General features: G+C 41.8%; 1 protein-coding gene across 1 annotated transcript in view; it reads right to left on the bottom strand.

Moving 5' to 3' along the window:
- Positions 1 to 13,206, bottom strand: part of mvp (major vault protein) — an 86,545-nt gene extending 73,339 nt beyond the window's left edge. The window contains exon 1 of the mRNA XM_062453534.1: positions 13,049 to 13,206. The gene's annotated coding sequence lies outside the window, so the exon portion shown is untranslated. The remainder of the gene's footprint in view (positions 1 to 13,048) is intronic.
- Positions 13,207 to 13,576: the final 370 nt, after the last annotated feature.

Here is a 13,576-nt window from a genome sequence, read left to right as displayed (position 1 = left end):
GGGTAAATTCGCAATGTGGGGGGTCTGAGACAGCCCGACGGTTAAAAGAAAATGCTTCACTTTGTTTTTGTATGCGGTAAAGTTGTCGCAATACGACGGTGGGTCATAACGACTGATGGGTCAGAATGACCCGAAGATAACACAAGGGTTAAAATGTTTGTACTCGCTGTGATATATTGTTTTTATTATTGTTGCTTGTTTTTTCCACAGGTACACTTGCACTTATAGCGGTTCATGCTGTTTAATTGTAACTTGTTTAACTACATGCTCTTATGGTTCTTCCCTTTGGCACTTACTTTGGTTGTTCACAATGTGTGCTTCATGTTTTGGCTACTCGCAATGTTTTTGTGGCTATCTTGTTGTTATGATCAGTGACCTATGCACTTTGTAAAGCTCTCTCTTGGAAGTCGCTTTGGATAAAAGCGTCTGCTAAATGAATAAATGTAAATGTAAATAACTGATATCATACCTTTACTGTATTACGTACTTATTCAATCTTTCTGATGTTCAGAGGACATACCTTGATGAGCAGACACTGCATCAGGCACTGTTGGTGGCTCATTGTTGCCTGTGTCAGTCATTTCTTTATCAAAACAAGAACACTCATGAATCAACAAGCAACATTTTAAAGTGAGGCTTAATCGGTGAACCCTAAGCAAAAACAACATGAAGGCCTACACATCCAACTACCCACATTTGAGTCCAATCTCAATCTTAAACATATCCCCATTATTATCTTCAATCAACTACCAGCCTTTAAGTTACAGTCCTTGCACCACGGCAAGACCTCAGAGCAGCTCCCTCCCCGAGGCTACAGGCACCAGGTCAGAGCATACTAGGCAGACAGTCACATGCCAAGTTTAGCTTGTGTTTGTAGGCCACACATAAGCCTACACCAACGTTTTTTTCCGATTAAGCCTCACTTTAAAAGGTTGCTTGTTGATTCATGAGTGTTCTTGTTTTGATGGCTGTGGCATTTATTGTGTGAGTATACAGTAATAGTTTTGTTTTCATGTAAAAGATTCATCAAAGGAATTAACCTGGTTAGACCCAGATTATATATTCATGAAAACCGAGTGACCAATGTCTCTCCAGTTTTCGGAGTACAGTATAGTGTGTGTAAGAAAGAAATGAGTTGCAATTCAGATGTAGAGATACAGTCTATTCATAGTAAATGTAGAATTTGATTAAAGTAACCCTAGTGGACTATACTAGGCCACACTGAAGAACTCAGGCTTAAGTGAATTTTAATTTCTATTTCTCATCAGCAATCATATGAATAATTTACACTGCTTAGATGCCAGGCTAAGGTTACCCACACATTTTCAGTCTTGGTCTGTGGACCCCCTGAAGTGTCCCTGGCCACCCCTTGGCCACCCCATATATACAAGTCTGGTTCCGCCACTGAATGTGAGATGAATGTCAAATATTAAACTAACTTCACCTCGGTCATCTTATGACTGAAGTAAGCCGGGATCATGATTTCCACTTAATATAGTAAGCTTGGCAGAATAACAATACAATGCATTGCGTTACTTATGTTAACTACTCTACAAACCAATTATCATGTGAAACACTTACAGACAAATGGCATGGCTATTTTACATTTTATAAATAAAATGTCATTTTATAAAACCGTTTTAGCCCGACGGTTAAAAGAAAATGCTTCACTTTGTTTTTGTATGCGGTAAAGTTGTCGCAATACGACGGTGGGTCATAACGACTGATGGGTCAGAATGACCCGAAGATAACACAAGGGTTAAAATGTTTGTACTCGCTGTGATATATTGTTTTTATTATTGTTGCTTGTTTTTTCCACAGGTACACTTGCACTTATAGCGGTTCATGCTGTTTAATTGTAACTTGTTTAACTACATGCTCTTATGGTTCTTCCCTTTGGCACTTACTTTGGTTGTTCACAATGTGTGCTTCATGTTTTGGCTACTCGCAATGTTTTTGTGGCTATCTTGTTGTTATGATCAGTGACCTATGCACTTTGTAAAGCTCTCTCTTGGAAGTCGCTTTGGATAAAAGCGTCTGCTAAATGAATAAATGTAAATGTAAATAACTGATATCATACCTTTACTGTATTACGTACTTATTCAATCTTTCTGATGTTCAGAGGACATACCTTGATGAGCAGACACTGCATCAGGCACTGTTGGTGGCTCATTGTTGCCTGTGTCAGTCATTTCTTTATCAAAACAAGAACACTCATGAATCAACAAGCAACATTTTAAAGTGAGGCTTAATCGGTGAACCCTAAGCAAAAACAACATGAAGGCCTACACATCCAACTACCCACATTTGAGTCCAATCTCAATCTTAAACATATCCCCATTATTATCTTCAATCAACTACCAGCCTTTAAGTTACAGTCCTTGCACCACGGCAAGACCTCAGAGCAGCTCCCTCCCCGAGGCTACAGGCACCAGGTCAGAGCATACTAGGCAGACAGTCACATGCCAAGTTTAGCTTGTGTTTGTAGGCCACACATAAGCCTACACCAACGTTTTTTTCCGATTAAGCCTCACTTTAAAAGGTTGCTTGTTGATTCATGAGTGTTCTTGTTTTGATGGCTGTGGCATTTATTGTGTGAGTATACAGTAATAGTTTTGTTTTCATGTAAAAGATTCATCAAAGGAATTAACCTGGTTAGACCCAGATTATATATTCATGAAAACCGAGTGACCAATGTCTCTCCAGTTTTCGGAGTACAGTATAGTGTGTGTAAGAAAGAAATGAGTTGCAATTCAGATGTAGAGATACAGTCTATTCATAGTAAATGTAGAATTTGATTAAAGTAACCCTAGTGGACTATACTAGGCCACACTGAAGAACTCAGGCTTAAGTGAATTTTAATTTCTATTTCTCATCAGCAATCATATGAATAATTTACACTGCTTAGATGCCAGGCTAAGGTTACCCACACATTTTCAGTCTTGGTCTGTGGACCCCCTGAAGTGTCCCTGGCCACCCCTTGGCCACCCCATATATACAAGTCTGGTTCCGCCACTGAATGTGAGATGAATGTCAAATATTAAACTAACTTCACCTCGGTCATCTTATGACTGAAGTAAGCCGGGATCATGATTTCCACTTAATATAGTAAGCTTGGCAGAATAACAATACAATGCATTGCGTTACTTATGTTAACTACTCTACAAACCAATTATCATGTGAAACACTTACAGACAAATGGCATGGCTATTTTACATTTTATAAATAAAATGTCAGATATCGTGAATGCTTGCTAGCTAGCATGCTATTTAGCAAAGCAAGCTACAGTCTGTAGAAACTTTACATCAGGCTATTTTTGGAATACGAACTGTATTTCATACACCGAAAGTAAAGGGGCTGCATGGTGTTGAATAACGTCATACAAATTTCTAGCTCATGTTTAGTTTCTGAATGTTTATATCCTTACGAATATCTCCCAGCACACATATGGAAAAATCGATGTTAGTATCATCAGCGTCTTCTCTCATGCTTCTCCAGTGTAGTTGTTGAACATGCCGCTCAGCCTGAACTCCCGCCCCTCACATTTTAGATTTTTTTTCATTGGCCAGTATTCATGCATATGGACAAGACTGTCAGCAAATAGCCGATCGCATGGTAGGGGTGGCACCAGTGGTGGCCAATCACTTTTCAGGGGTGGCCAGTGCCACCCCTGGCCACTCCCTGGACACACCCCTGGATCAGGGAGCTGTCATAGTACACGGCTTGAAGGGAACGTTCTTTCTGGAAGAAGTCACGTGGCCGTGTGCATTGCTTTTTGCCGTGGTGGATTGTATGATCCATGTTTTACCACTCGGGCTGCTTAAGAATAGGGTGCACGCGCAATTAGCTTGACTACTTAAATCTGACTTGAATTAGTAGGAGTGCGTGAGGTGAAATTGGCCTTTATGGAACCGCTTTAACCCCGCTTGACTAATTAAACTAATTCTAGTCAGGTTTTGAAGTCCAACTGTTTTGAGCGGCCTTTATGGAACAGGCCTCAGGAATTTCCAAAAGGGACTGAATTTGTGTGTGTGTGCGTGTATGTGTGGGCGTGAGAGAGTGAGGAAGGGATGGGTTGATGTTCATGTGTGCCCTTGTGTATGATGTGGCTCTTTGCAGTAACACGGTAAAATGATTTGCTATTACACCTGGGACACACCAGGGTCTCTGCAGGTTTCAGTAAGTCAAATTTAAGACCTTTTTAAGACCATAAAGATCGAAATTTAAGACCTACACAACGCATTACCAAAATTTAAATCAAATCAAAGAAATTCTGAAAAAATCATTTTAGTCATTGAAAAAGCATACATTTTACACATTGGTTAATCACATTAGTAACCTTCCACACCCAACAACGTGCCAAATCCCCAAAATGAAAATAGGGTAAAACAAACTTGCCCTCAAATAGAGAGAGAAAGTGTGTGAGTGTGTGACTAGGGATGCGTATTGATAAGATTTTAACGATTCCGACTCCTTATCAATTCCTGCTTATCGATTCGATTCCTTATCGATTCTCTTATCGATGTTCCCCTCTACAGCCAACTAGGTCTGTGCGTGCTGCACCCCCCCCCCACACACACACTCGTTCTAAACTAATTTCTCAAACTGGCTTTGACTGGCTCTGAAATGAGCTAATACCGACCACCTCTAGGCCTCTTCAGGCCTCTGTTTTCAAAACAAAATCTACTCGGAGATAGAAACTTTCAGTTTCCTTGTGTTCAAGCTTCTATTACTCAACACCAGTAGGACTTACAGGGGTCCTAACAACAGGGGAAATAACTTCAGTGTCACCTTTCAAAAGAGACCATTTACATGCATGTACTCCAAATGGTTCAACAACAGCTTTCAATGTACTTTGGGTATGTTGTTTAGGAGTTTTCAGGCACATTTAACAGGACTATTAAAAGGTTAAACAATTAAAATGCTAAGTTTAATAATGGATTAAAAATCGATATGCTCACTTTAATAATGCGATACGCGAACATTTGCTGATAACACACGCCGCCCCGATAACGTGAAATGATCAATAAGATCAATACTAATGGGAGACGAATGCCGGAGCTAAAATGTATGCTTCAAACGACGGGACAGAAGAGAACTAGATCGACTACACACAATAAAGGCAAATTGCTTCACACAGTAACAAGTGGTTGTGATCACTTTTGAGCAGTTTAGCTCTACCTTAGATAGTTAGAGATGAAGCGCGAACGTTAGCTGCGCTGCTGCATGCATCGAACACATGACGTTCCAGTAACTTCATTCCATGCTGTGTGTTCAAATGCTTCTTCATATTTGTAGTATTTCCTCCCTTCGACGAAATAGACTTTTTACACGTGTTACAAGTGGCGTTGTTGTCATTTTGTCGTGTGAAATACAACCAAACTTTAGAACGCTTCTTCCTAGTTGCCATGTTTGCTGCAGTCTGTCTTCGCGCATGCGTGCGCAAACTTTTATAGTTTATTCAGACAGACGTTCGCGTGTCCCATTATTAAACTGAGCATATCGATTTTTAATCCATTATTAAACTGAGCATATCGATTTTTAATGCATTATTAAACTTAGCATTTTAATTGTTTAACGGCACAGAGAATCGTTAACAGAATCGTTAAGGAATTTTGCTAACGATTCCAAGGAATCGATTCACTGGGAACCGGTTCTAAACAAGAACCGGTTCTCGATACCCATCCCTATGTGTGACTCCAGCGCCTTCACACCCAATTGAATATTTTTTTGGCAAAGTTTGCAGCGAGCCTCGTACCTGGAGCTGGGTACCGCTTGTACCCAACAGCGGAAATCGCTGTGATCTAGCCATGTCTCGTTGAAAGTACACTTTCCCATTTTCCACACGTAGACGAACTTTAACAAACTGTGAGGAGACGCAGACGTTTTTCGCAGGCAGGTATTGCATTTATCACAGGATTTGTAGTTTTATCACCGCATACGTACCAACACCAAGATCCAACAGAAAGAACTACAACACACCGAACCAACGTTCTGAGGGCAGCGTTCTGCTGGTTTTGCAGCAAAGACTCTCGAGCTCCGCTCTGTAGGCTAGGACTCAATTTTTTGCTACTTTATAATAACTTTCTGCAGCCAGCGTTTCTGGAAATGAACGAGGGTAAAACTTTTTTTAGACCTGACTAGATTAAATTTAAGACCTCGGATGAAAATCTAGCAGTTTTTAAGACTTTTTAAGGCCTTAAATTTTAAGTTCAGAATGTAAGACTTTTTAAAGATCCTGTAAAGTGGAATTGAAAACGAGTTTAAGTTCACCACACCACAGAAAAATGTGTTATTAACCACCCATCCAAATTCGAATGAAAAAAAACACAGACAAGTCTGTTAAATTAGGCTTTGAAATCGTGAGAAAATCAGCACTCTTCTCTGCTTGAGACTGGGGGGGGCGTGTCGCCTGAAGGAGCTGAAGCTCCGCCCCTCGCTGCCTACCTACGACCCAGATAATGGATGTTACGTCAAGCCGAACAAAACTGTATAGAATTCGAATTTATTTGTTCAATGCGCTGCAAGAGAAGCCCTGAACCCTGTCTGTCTCTGGTCCATGTTAAAACTATCCACCATGTAATGGTCACTGCAGAGGCGGCTGTTGAAGTTTATCCGAAGCTCTCCATCAGCGTGGCTCTTCACAAAATCAATCCACCTATTTTTCCTTTCCTCATCAATATGGAAATTAAATAGCATTGCAGCGCAGCCGAGGTTCTTTCATCCAGGGAAGATGCAGTTGCGGGTGGAGGGAGACATCCTGAAGCTAGCTAGCTAGCTGATGTAGGCTACAATAACAGTACAGTAAAGAATATATTGTGCTTATTAAAGTTATGCATTGTTCTTATTAATTATTTATTATTATTTTTCCTCTTCTCCGCTAAATGGCTCACAAAAGTCCTTGACACGATTTTTTCAAATTTGGCCCAATGATACACCAGGTCACTCACTACTCCCAGACCGCTAATGGCCCATTTAAGCCCATAGGTGGCGCTATAAGCCACGCCCAACGTCTACGTGATTTCCCCAGCGCCCCATTATTCCAAAATGCCTGAAAATTGGTATACATGCCTTATTTCTCATGGGGAACAAAAAAGCCTCAAGAACCCATAAGGTCCGCCATGATAGATTTTGCTGTACTGTCCAAATTTGGTACAACCTTCAAAACCCTTCTCCTCATGAACCTTGAAAATTGTTACAGATTTGTAGAATACATGTCTTTTTATATGGTGAAATTGAATAAGGAATGCAATACAAAATGGCTGAAAGAAGTGTATTTATGTAAATGTCCACATTGCCACAATATCTTTGTGTTAATAAATCAAATATAATTTTGACTGATGGTTTTTCAAACCTTTGTGCCTTCAAGATGACATCATTCTGAAGTACCATACGCAATTTCCCCTTGATATGTCAATATATGATTGAATTCAATTGAATTGCTCCACAGCGCGCGTGCTCCAAATTCTCACTCATCCTGCCCCTTGACACTAGGGTGACCACCTGTCGCGCTTTGCGTTGTGTCGCACAGCATTTTCACCCCTTGTCCCGCACGTCCCATATTGAAAATGCTGTGTGATACAGCGCAAAGCGGGACAGGTGGACACCCTACTTGACACACGCGTGAGCTTGGCGAGACGCACACACATCCTTTCTGGAAATTGTGTGCTGACCAAGCCCCCACCCTCTGTTTTTAGCTCCTGTTTCATTTTGCTTCCATCCAATCGCAGCTCGCCGTTACGAATATAAATTATTTTTCGGCGGCCATTGTTGTTTTCAACTGGAATCGCCTGATAGTGTTGGAGGCAGCCATGTTCGGTAAGTCCTATTTACACATTTTAAGCTAGAATCAATGATTGGGTTCGTGAAAGTACACTACTCTTAAATTATGGTGAAGGTTTTAGCACTTTTAGACCTTTAGATCGTGAGTCTGAAGTGACGGAAAACCGAACTCGAAAAGTAGCTACTGTAGCTATAGCTTTTTTCCTCTGTGTTTTTAATTAGTGAGTCATTTTGCATCTCTGCGAATTGTTCATCAAAAAGGTCGAGGAAGGCAGCCTTTAGGAGAAAAAGCAATTCCCCACAGACCTGTCGGCTCAGAATTTTGATTTGGGGTGTGAAAGTCTTTGTAATAAGCCTATGTGCCAGGGAGACCGCATAGGCTTAGGCGGCAGCCATGTTTTGGTCGCGTCATGTTCATAAATTCGCCATTTTACAGTTAGGTCTACACGAAAAAGGTCGAGGAGGGCAGCCTTTAGGAGATGTGGGAATTGTGCTTTTAGCCAGATGCTCCGATTGTTTTTGTGATTTGTGGACTTGCAATTGGAGTGATACTGCGTCCCGGGGGTACATTGTTTTGACGTTAGCCTCAGAGTCAGGTTCGGCTCGCCCACTGGCAGTGTGTAAACAATTTAGTATTTCACTCAATTCTACTCCAAAAACGTCAGTGAGGACTGCTTTTTGTAGACAAGGGCCTGCTAAAGATAGCCAGTATATCTGTTTTTTCAAGGCGAGCCTGTTTCCATTTAGACATTTAGCAGACGCTCTTATCCAGAGCGACTTACAGTAAGTACAGGGACATTCCCCCGAGGCAAGTAGGGTGAAGTGCCTTGCCCAAGGACACAACGTCGGTTGGCATGACCGGGAATCGAACTGGCAACCTTCGGATTACTAGCCCGATTCCCTCACCGCTCAGCCACCTGACTCCCCAGCCACCTGTTTCATTCGTCATATGCCCTGAGAAAGCGACCTACGTTAGCCAGGCTAGTTTTGCCAATTTCAGTAAGTCAGGCTATTTAAATGTCTCTGACAGTCAGAATCACTGTTTACAGGCAAGGGTCGACCTGGTCTTTTGTCAGATGTGTATATATTGACCAGTTTAGAGCTAAATACTCTTGCCAGAGCCTGGAATCGAACCCGTGTTTTGAGTGACTTTGCATGGGTCTGCATCGGGTCAACACATTTGGATTCAAGTTCAAAATTGTAGTGTATGTCAAGTGTAGATGGAAAAAGCTTCGTTTTTCACAACTGAACTGACATGGATCCTTTCTTCACTTTTACAGGTCTGGAGGGTCATGCAGAGGCCTGCTCAACAGAGTTCAAGAGGATGCTGAGAGCAACAACAGAGAATGCTGAGAGCATCACAGACCCCTTGCTGGACTATCCCTCTCTAGCTGGACAGCTTCATTCAGCTGGCCTGCCCTGCCTGCCTGCAGGCCCTGCTTGCCCCTGCCTCCCAGCCCTCCAGAGACAGACAGTCACCCCACAGACACAGTAGCTCTGCAGACTGCTTTTTTGAGGACATTAATGAAAAAGGACAAACCAGCATTTTTTACTTTGATGAAGTCTAAATGTTTAATCCTTTCCATGTCCCAGTATGCCAAGCTGCTGACTTTGAGTGTCTTAAGTGATGAAACCAGTTCAAGTGATAGACTTTTGACCTGAATCCAATGATTATTCATCTGAATAAAAACCACTCAAGAGAAGTACTGCTTCTTTATGAATAGTATTTATGTATATATAATTGCGCAGCTCCCCCTGTCAATGATCTAGCACCTCCTCAGCACCTGTATTACACAAATTCTCTGGCGCCGTCCCTGCCCAGGGTTGATTGTAACTGGTGTTGGAAAACACATGTATTAGGGCAGAATAGAGGGACTGGGCAAAGGGTGCTGTTGTGGAAAGTCCCCAAAAACTGTGCAGAATGGGCAGAAAATATTAGATGACATTGTATCGAGGCCCAATTGGAGAAGAAGCCATAGGATATTTACAATTGTAGTAGGCCATTAGATCTGTTTTAAAAGTTCAGGGTGTAATTTGTTGGATATGAAGCCCCCACCCTCCACTCCAGACAGTTGGTGACAGAGAGGTGCAGACATTAAGTTAAACATAGTCATGCGTTGAGAGTAGAGTAAAAAACAGACATCCCCCCTTTCTGAATAAAGTTCGACTGATCTGATTTGTTGATTTCTGTTGCTATGAAAACCAGTTTAGCCAAGCTAACTAACATTGTTTTTAGCTAGCTTGCATTACCATTCAATAGCTAACAAAACATTAGTAAAAATAGCTTGCTAATCGAGCAGAACTTGTTAATGCAGGAGACTCAGAGACCTTAGCGCGTCACTAGCATCTCGTCATATCACGCAGTCGGAGCACAGCTAGATAATCAGCTGTCAGCTCTCGAGTACCCAGCATGCAGTGCGGCATGTCAAAAAACGCAAAGACTTGTGGAAAATAGCTCGGTTACAACGGCCATGCGAGGGATTTCAGTTGTTGTGTTCGTTCAGTTAGTTGTTTGTAATGTTATTGTTTGTTAGTTAATATAATCTTGTTGTAGGGAGTCAGGTGGCTGAGCGGTGAGGGAATCGGGCTAGTAATCCGAAGGTTGCCAGTTCGATTCCCGGTCATGCCAACTGATGATGCCAACTGATGTTGTGTCCTTGGGCAAGGCACTTCACCCTACTTGCCTCAGGGGAATGTCCCTGTACTTACTGTAAGTCGCTCTGGATAAGAGCGTCTGCTAAATGACTAAATGTAAATGTTGTCACCCTGAGTGTGCATGTCGTGTAGTTTAATGGGAACAGAGAGTCAGCTACTTTACTAAATGTCAAAAAGGGGTGTATTCATGTAAGTGTCCACATTGCCTTTGTGTCAATAAATCAAATATAATTTTGACTGATGGTTTTTCAAACCTTATTGGCTTCAAGGTGACATCATTCTGATGTACCATGCGCAATTTCATGCAATTTTACCTTGAAATGTCAACCGTTTCTTAACCTTTGTCCCAAAGCTGACCAAAGCTCATTCTCGGCCCTTTCTACTCATACAAGTTCAACAGTTGGTGTGTAGCAGAGAGGATAGACAGACTGACTTGTGACCTTATGCTCATGAGTTCAAATCCCCATTCAGCCTATTGTTGTTGGCCAAACATGAAGTAGTTTTGCTCTCTTGTTGTCCAACTCTCCATCTTCAACAGTGTACATGTTTATAATATGTTGCCATTTTTCAAGGAACCAGCATCGCTGCTTGCAGCTATATTCATCGTTGTGTTTTAATTGCAATGTATAATATATGCTGGGGAGGGAAAGATAGCCAGTTGGACTTCGTGAACCAACCCAAACTCTGTTGCGGGTAGGGAAACGTAGACAACCCCAGAGCTCTGGACGTGTTGATTTCTAAATGCTGCATTAAAGCTGATATTATGGGACCTCTGCGACTCCAGACCACTCTTTCTCTAACACAGACTTGTGTCATTGAATACCATCATTACATATTGGAATAGCCACAAAGAATTTCAGTCCTTCAACAGCAGGAGGAACCATTCAGTGATCTGACGTAGATGGGTCAAAATGACGTAGATAGGTCATTTTTTGGTTCCGCCCATTAAAACCTGATCTGAAAACGGAAGAGAAACTGTTCTACGGTCTAACTCCACATTTCAGTGCGACAAAGATTTCGCGCTTTGCACATGCTTTCAGGAACTCATTTCACACGTATATGTGTATAAATGTACTGAGAAGCAAATCATGGAATTTGTTATACAGGATCTTTAAGACTTTTTAAGACCCCGCTGACACAATGGCTGCGCGGCGCTTCCAGGCGCTTCGCAGCCATTGTGTCAGGGTACACTACCACAGCACATCTAGCTCGGAGCGTTCAATGTCGGTTCTACAACTGTAAAACTTCAATTAATGTTAATAATATTTGTTTCAATCACTGAATGAAGCCTGCCATCTTTGGGACAAGAATCGCGACCTTAAATTGCTTGCACAAAACTCTTGATCAGCACTCAGCATTTTTTTATTGTTGTCGTTCATTTAAACCGCTATGCGCAGAGAGCGCGACAGTGAGAGAGAGAGAGAGAGAGAGAGAGAGAGAGAGAGAGAGAGAGAGAGAGAGAGAGAGAGAGAGAGAGAGAGAGAGAGAGAGAGAGAGAGAGAGAGAGAGAGAGAGAGAGAGAGAGAGAGAGAGAGAGAGAGAGAGAGAGAGAGAGAGAGAGAGAGAGAGAGAGAGAGCGCGTGTAGCGCGTGTGTGCGAGAGGCCAAGGTCTGCGGTCTTGGCCATTAGTTCATTTACTTATTTTTGTGTAGGTCATATGTTGTTAAATATGTTTAAACTTAAATAAATTACAAGTAGTTATGTCTTGTTGTATTAATTTGTCCTGTTATTGACGTGCCTAATGCGCAACCAGAAGTATATTCTAATATACGTGTTTTTTTAAAGGGAACATTCGAACGTCATTTTTGAGCAATTTTGACAGCCCTAATTGGCAATATGTTTCAAAGAATGACAAACTGCTTTTAAGATGTGCATAAGTGACTAGAGGATGTGGAGGTTAAAAAGGTACTTTTGAGAATTTCAATTGTGATTAGTACCAAAGCCGCTGAGAAAAACTGTAATCTCCCGCTGCATCACAGGCACTGCACTATATCTATCAATCATTCAAGAAAACTGTGCATGTCACTGACATCTTACTCATTGACTGCATCACGGGTACTGTGCACTATCAATCTATAGTTCCTGGAATATGTGTGTACGTGTGTCTCACCAACATCCCTGACCTATCCTTGTCCAGAAATTCCATGAGCGTATAGTCTGGGTGTGGCTCCATACATGAGGAAATGATCTTCTGAGGCCATAAATTGCTGCCTACTCTAGCTTGAAGAACAGCGATGTTTTTCAAAGTTGCTTTCAACTACCTATCTACATATTTGTGTAAATGTTTCACAAAACCATTTATTTCTAAAGAATGTTTATGCTGGAGATCACAGAAGCATAACTCAAGTGTAATCACATCCCTTGGCCTATAGAATAAGTTCATTCGAAATGCAAATAAGTTTGAAGGGTGCGTCATGGGCTGTTCTTGCACTTTTTTGAACACACATGCACTCCTACCACAAACAGAGCCTTGACTATACATAGATTCCAATATGTTTGTGTCGATTAGTTTAATTTGAGAATTGTGCTATTGCAGTGGTTTGATCTGACATGAGAGCAGAACAATGTAGGCATAGAACCTTTTACTTGAAGTAGGCTAAAGTCATCTTACCTTGAATTAGATGTCTTGATCCTTGCCTCCTGGATTTCACTGCTGCCTGCGATACATGTAGGCTTACAATACATAACCACAAACCAATAGTTTTGTTTGCTTGGGGGCGTGCCTGCCTGTGAAAATGCTAGGCAGTTTTCCGGAAGACGGGTAGTACATCACGTGCTTTACAGAACAGTAGGTGCGTTCGACATGGACTAACTTCATGCAGCGCCGCAGCCGGCTGCAGGCGGCTGACTTGAAACACTGAGTTCTGGTTTGACTTTTTGTCCGACTTTGATGGCTAGGTCACTGTGACGTAGCCATCAAAGTATCGTGAGATCGATTCGTGAACTGCCGGCTGTGTAGCCCATAGACATATGGTGTAGCCCATAGATATAGCTAAAGGGTAGATGTCTCGTCCGCGTTGCCGGACAACGGAGTCGAACGTCCGCACATGGCGGCCATTTTGCTACAGTCAACTCGCTCACCCATAACATTGTGTTGATGCTACATGTACTTTTTAAATGACCATAACTTGCTCAATTT

Source organism: Osmerus eperlanus, chromosome 2 (genome assembly GCF_963692335.1).
Source record: "Osmerus eperlanus chromosome 2, fOsmEpe2.1, whole genome shotgun sequence".
Classification (NCBI taxonomy): Eukaryota; Metazoa; Chordata; class Actinopteri; order Osmeriformes; family Osmeridae; genus Osmerus; species Osmerus eperlanus.
This window is presented reverse-complemented; position numbering and strand designations above follow the sequence as displayed.